This window comes from Rutidosis leptorrhynchoides, chromosome 10 (assembly GCF_046630445.1).
Source record: "Rutidosis leptorrhynchoides isolate AG116_Rl617_1_P2 chromosome 10, CSIRO_AGI_Rlap_v1, whole genome shotgun sequence".
Lineage (NCBI taxonomy): Eukaryota > Viridiplantae > Streptophyta > Magnoliopsida > Asterales > Asteraceae > Rutidosis > Rutidosis leptorrhynchoides.
The window spans coordinates 95,331,552-95,337,751 of record NC_092342.1 but is presented as its reverse complement, the minus strand read 5'-3'; positions in this window follow the sequence as shown (position 1 = coordinate 95,337,751).

Here is a 6,200-nt window from a genome sequence, read left to right as displayed (position 1 = left end):
TTAATGATAAGTTATACAGATTTTTTATTACAATCAAACAAGGGATATTGTTGGAATAAAGACACCAAATAATGGTGGAAGAATAAAATTTGAAGGTGGAAAGATCACCTCCCTATATGTATAATAGCGGTATTGTAAGTTGTAATATTTTTGTATAAAGTTTGAACGCGAAATTTTATTGTAATAAGTTTTTCATATAGAAGCATAGTAGTTGAGTTGTATAGTAGCTAGTAAGTATAAACTTAACGGGTAGGTACTACCCGAATTAAAACTATAAAATGCTAATATGAAGAAAAAGCTTTTATAAATAAGTTCATATAATGCTACGAAATACTATTGACTACTCTTAAATTCTATATGATTAACTCAATTCTTTTGGCTATTGTTGAAGGAAATGGTACCGGCAACTCGTCAGAACTTAAACATGAGTGAGGAAGACTTCCGTGTTTTCCTGGCAGCAAACATAGCCGCAGTACAGGCTGGGATGCAAAATAACAATAACTCTGGATCTAGCAGTGGAACTAATTCCACAAGAAATCGTGTAGGATGCTACTACAAAGAATTCACTGCCTGCAAACCTTTGGAATTTTATGGAACCGAAGGACCAATTGGATTGAAACGGTGGACCGAGAAGGTCGAATCGGTGTTTGCCATAAGTAAGTGTACTGAAGAGGACAAAGTTAAGTACGCTACGCATACCTTCACAGGTACGACGTTAACATGGTGGAATACCTATCTCGAGCAGGTAGGACAAGATGCTGCTTACGCACTACCATGGTCAGCATTCAAACAATTGATGAACGAGCAGTATCGTCCCAGAAACGAGGTCAATAAGCTCAAGGTAGAGCTTAGAGGATTACGAACGCAAGGTTTTGATAGCACCACGTACGAACGACGATTCATAGAATTGTGCCTATTGTGTCCCAGAACGTTCGAAGACGAAGAAGAGAAGATCGACGCATTTGTAAAAGGGTTACCGGAAAGAATTCAAGAAGATGTGAGTTCACACGAGCCCGCCTCCATACAAAAGGCAAGTCAAATGGCTCACAAATTAGTGAACCAGATCGAAGGAAGGATTAAGGAACAGATGACCGAAGAGGCTAACATGAAACAAGTTAAGAGAAAGTGGGAGGAAAACAATGACAAGAGTCACCAATACAAAAACAACAATCACAACCACAATCGCAATAACTATCCCAATAACCGCAACATCAATCGCAACAACAACTTCAACAAACATCCCAACAATAATTACAATAATCGTCCCAACAACAATAACAACCGCAACAACAACAATAATCAGAAACAGCAATGCCATAGGTGTGAAGAGAATCACCCGGGGTTCTGCACAACATTTTGCAACATGTGTAAAAGAAATGGTCATAGCGCGACAAAGTGTGAGGTCTACGGACCAATGTATAACAGAACTAAAGGAACAAATAATGCCGGAACAAGTAATGTCGGAACAAGTAGTGTCGGAGCAAGTACTGCCAACGTAGTCTGTTATAAATGTGGAAAACCGGGCCACATTATTAAAAATTGCCCAAATCAGGGGAATACTAATGGACAGGGCCACGGAAGAGTTTTCAATATTAATACGGCAGAAGCGCAGGAAGATCCGGAGCTTGTTACGGGTACGTTTCTCATTGACAATAATTCTGCTTATGTTTTATTTGATTCGGGTGAGGATAAAAGCTATATGAGTAGAGATTTTTGTGCTAAACTAAGTTGCTCACCGACGCCCTTGGATAATAAATTTTTACTCGAATTAGCAAATGGTAAATTAATCACAGCAGATAATATATGTCGGAATCGAGAAATTAAACTGGTTAGCGAAACATTTAAGATTGACTTGATACCAGTAGAGTTAGGGAGTTTTGATGTGATAATCGGTATGTACTGGTTGAAAGAAGTGAAAGCAGAGATCGTTTGTTACAAAAATGCAATTCGCATTATACGAGAAGAAGGAAAACCCTTAATGTTGTATGGAGAAAAGAGCAACGCGAAGTTAAATCTTATTAGTAACCTGAAGGCTCAAAAACTAATAAGAAAAGGTTGCTATGCTGTGCTAGCACACGTTGAGAAAGTCAATTCCGAAGAAAAGAACATCAATGATGTTCCCCTCGCAAAAGAATTTCCCGATGTATTTCCGAAAGAATTACCGGGACTACCTCCACACCGATCCGTTGAATTTCAAATAGACCTTGTACCGGAAGCTGCACCAATAGCTCGTGCTCGATACAGACTCGCACCTAGCGAAATGAAGGAACTTCAGAGCCAATTACAAGAACTTTTAGAGTGTGGTTTCATTCAACCAAGCACATCACCGTGGGGAGCTCCTGTTTTGTTTGTCAAGAAGAAGGATGGTACATTTAGGTTATGTATCGACTACCTAGAGTTGAACAAACTTACCATCAAGAACCGCTACCCACTACCGAGAATCGACGACTTATTTGATCAACTACAAGGCTCTTCGGTTTATTCGAAGATTGATTTACGTTCTGGGTATCATCAAATGCGGGTGAAGGAGGATGATATTCCAAAGACTTCTTTTAGGATGCGTTACGGTCATTACGAGTTTATGGTTATGCCGTTTGGTTTGACTAACGCACCAGCTGTGTTCATGGACCTCATGAACCGAGTGTGTGGACCATACCTTGACAAGTTTGTCATTTTTTTCATCAATGACATACTTATTTACTCGAAGAATGATCAAGAGCACGAAGAACATTTGAGAAAAGTACTAGAGTTGCTGAGGAAAGAAAAACTGTACGCTAAGTTTTCAAAGTGTGCATTTTGGTTGGAAGAAGTTCAATTCCTCGGTCACATAGTGAACAAAGAAGGTATTCAGGTGGATCCAGCACAGATTAAAACTGTTGAAAAGTGGGAAACTCCGAAAACTCCGAAGCATATACGCCAATTTTTAGGACTAGCTGGTTAATATAGAAGGTTCATCCAAGATTTTTCCAGAATAGAAAAATCCTTGACTGCATTAACGCATAAAGGGAGGAAATTTGAATGGAAGGATGAACAAGAAAAGGCGTTTCAATTATTAAAGAAAAAGTTAACTACAGCACCTATATTGTCATTACCTGAAGGGAATGATGATTTTCTGATATATTGTGATGCCTCAAAGCAAGGTCTCGGTTGTGTATTAATGCAACAAACGAAGGTAATTGCTTATGCGTCAAGACAATTGAAGATTCACGAGCAGAATTATACGATGCATGATTTGGAATTAGGCGCAGTTATTATTGCATAAAGACTTGGAGGCACTACTTATATGGGGTCAAATGTATTATATATACTGACCACAAAAGTCTTCAACACATATTTAACCAGAAACAACTGAACATGAGACAGCGCAGGTGGATTGAATTGTTGAATGATTACGACTTTGAGATTCGTTACCACCCGGGGAAGGCAAATGTGGTAGCCAACGCCTTGAGCAGAAAGGACAGAGAACCCATTCGGGTAAAAGCTATGAATATAATGATTCACAATAACCTTACTACTCAAATAAAGGAGGTGCAACAAGGTGTTTTAAAAGAGGGAAATTTAAAGGATGAAATACCCAAAGGATCGGAGAAGCATCTTGATATTCGAGAAGACGGAACCCGGTATAGGGCTAAAAGAATTTGGGCACCAAAATTTGGAGAGATGAGAGAAATGGTACTTAGAGAAGCTCATAAAACCAGATACTCAATACACCCTGGAACGGGGAAGATGTACAAGGATCTCAAGAAACATTTTTGGTGGCCGGGTATGAAAGCCGATGTTGCTAAATACGTAGGAGAATGTTTGACGTGTTCTAAGGTCAAAGCGGAGCATCAGAAACCATCAGGTCTACTTCAACAACCCGAAATCCCGGAATGGAAATGGGAAAACATTACCATGGATTTCATCACTAAATTGCCAAGGACTGCCAGTGGTTTTGATACTATTTGGGTAATAGTTGATCGTCTCACCAAATCAGCACACTTCCTGCCAATAAGAGAAGATGACAAGATGGAGAAGTTAACACGATTGTATTTGAAGGAAGTAGTCTCCAGACATGGATTACCAATCTCTATTATCTCTGATAGGGATGGCAGATTTATTTCAAGATTCTGGCAGACATTACAGCAAGCATTAGGAACTCGTCTAGACATGAGTACTGCCTATCATCCACAAACTGATGGGCAGAGCAAAAGGACGATACAAACATTTGAAGACATGCTACGAGCAAGTGTTATTGATTTCGAAAATAGTTGGGATCGACATCTACCGTTAGCAGAATTTTCCTACAACAACAGCTACCTTTCAAGCATTGAGATGGTGCCGTTTAAAGCACTTTATGGTAGAAAGTGCAGGTCTCCAATTTGTTGGAGTGAAGTGGGGATAGACAGATTACGGGTCTGGAGATAATACAAGAAACTACCGAGAAGATCATCCAAATTCAACAACGGTTAAAAACTGGCCAAAGTCGACAAAAGAGCTACGCCGACATTAAAAGAAAAGATATAGAATTTGAAATTGAAGAGATGGTCATGCTTAAGGTTTCACCTTGGAAAGGCGTTGTTCAATTTGGTAAATGAGAGAAATTAAATCCAAGGTATATAGAACCATTCAAGATTATTGATCATGTCGGACCAGTAGCTTACCGACTTGAATTACCACAACAACTCGCGGCTGTACATAACACTTTCCACATCTCAAATTTGAAGAAATGTTTTGCTAAAGAAGATCTCACTATTCCGTTAGACAAAATCCAAATCAACGAAAAACTTCAATTCATCGAAGAACTCGTCGAAATAATGGATCGTGAGGTTAAAAGACTTAAGCAAAACAAAATACCAATTGTTAAGGTTCGATGGAATGCTCATAGAGGACCCAAGTTCACCTGGGAATGAGAAGATCAGATGAAGAAGAAATACCCGCACTTATTTCCAGAAGATACGACAAAACCTCCAACTGCTTAAAATTTCGGGATGAAATTTATTTAACGGGTAGGTACTGTAGTGACCCGAACTTTTCCATGTTTTTATATATTAAATGAAATTTTTATTTACATGATTAAGTGTTTCCAACATGTTAAGCAATCAAACTTGTTAAGACTTGATTAATTGAAATAGGTTTTATATAGACAATTGACCACCCAAATTGACCGGTGATTCACGAACGTTAAAACTTGTAAAAACTATATGATGACATATATATGGATATATATATATAGTTAACATGATTTTATGATAAGTAAGTATCTCATTATGTATTTTAACAATGAGTTATATACATAAAAATGAGACTATTGAATTATGAAACTCGAAAACGATATATATAACGATTATCGTTATATCAACGTCTTACTAAATACATATGGATCATTTTAAGATATTGTTACATTATATAATCATGATAAATGATAAGTAAACATATCATTAAGTATATTAACAATGAACTACATATGTAAAAACAAGACTACTAACTTAATGATTTCGAAACGAGACATATATGTAACGATTATCGTTGTAACAACATTTAACTGTATATATATCATACTAAGATATATTAATATATCATAATATTATGATAATGTAATAATTTAACATCTCTTTAGATATAATAAACAATGGGTTAACAACATTTAACAAGATCGTTAACCTAAAGGTTTCAAAACAACATTTACATGTAACGACTAACGATGACTTAACGACTCAGTTAAAATGAATATACATGTAGTGTTTTAATATGTATTCATACACTTTTGAAAGACTTCAAGACACTTATCAAAATACTTCTACTTAACAAAAATGCTTACAATTACATTCTCGTTCAGTTTCATCAACAATTCTACTCGTATGCACCCGTATTCGTACTCGTACAATACAAAGCTTTTAGATGTATGTACTATTAGTATATACACTCCAATGATCAGCTCTTAGTAGCCCATGTGAGTCACCTAACACATGTAGGAACCATCATTTGGCAACTAGCATGAAATATCTCATAAAATTACAAAAATATTAGTAATCATTCATGACTTATTTACATGTAAACAAAATTACACATCCTTTATATCTAATCCATATACCAACGACCAAAAACACCTACAAACACTTTCATTCTTCAAGTTTCTTCATCTAATTGATCTCTCTCAAGTTCTATCTTCAAGTTCTAAGTGTTCTTCATAAATTCTATAAGTTATAGTTTCATAAAAT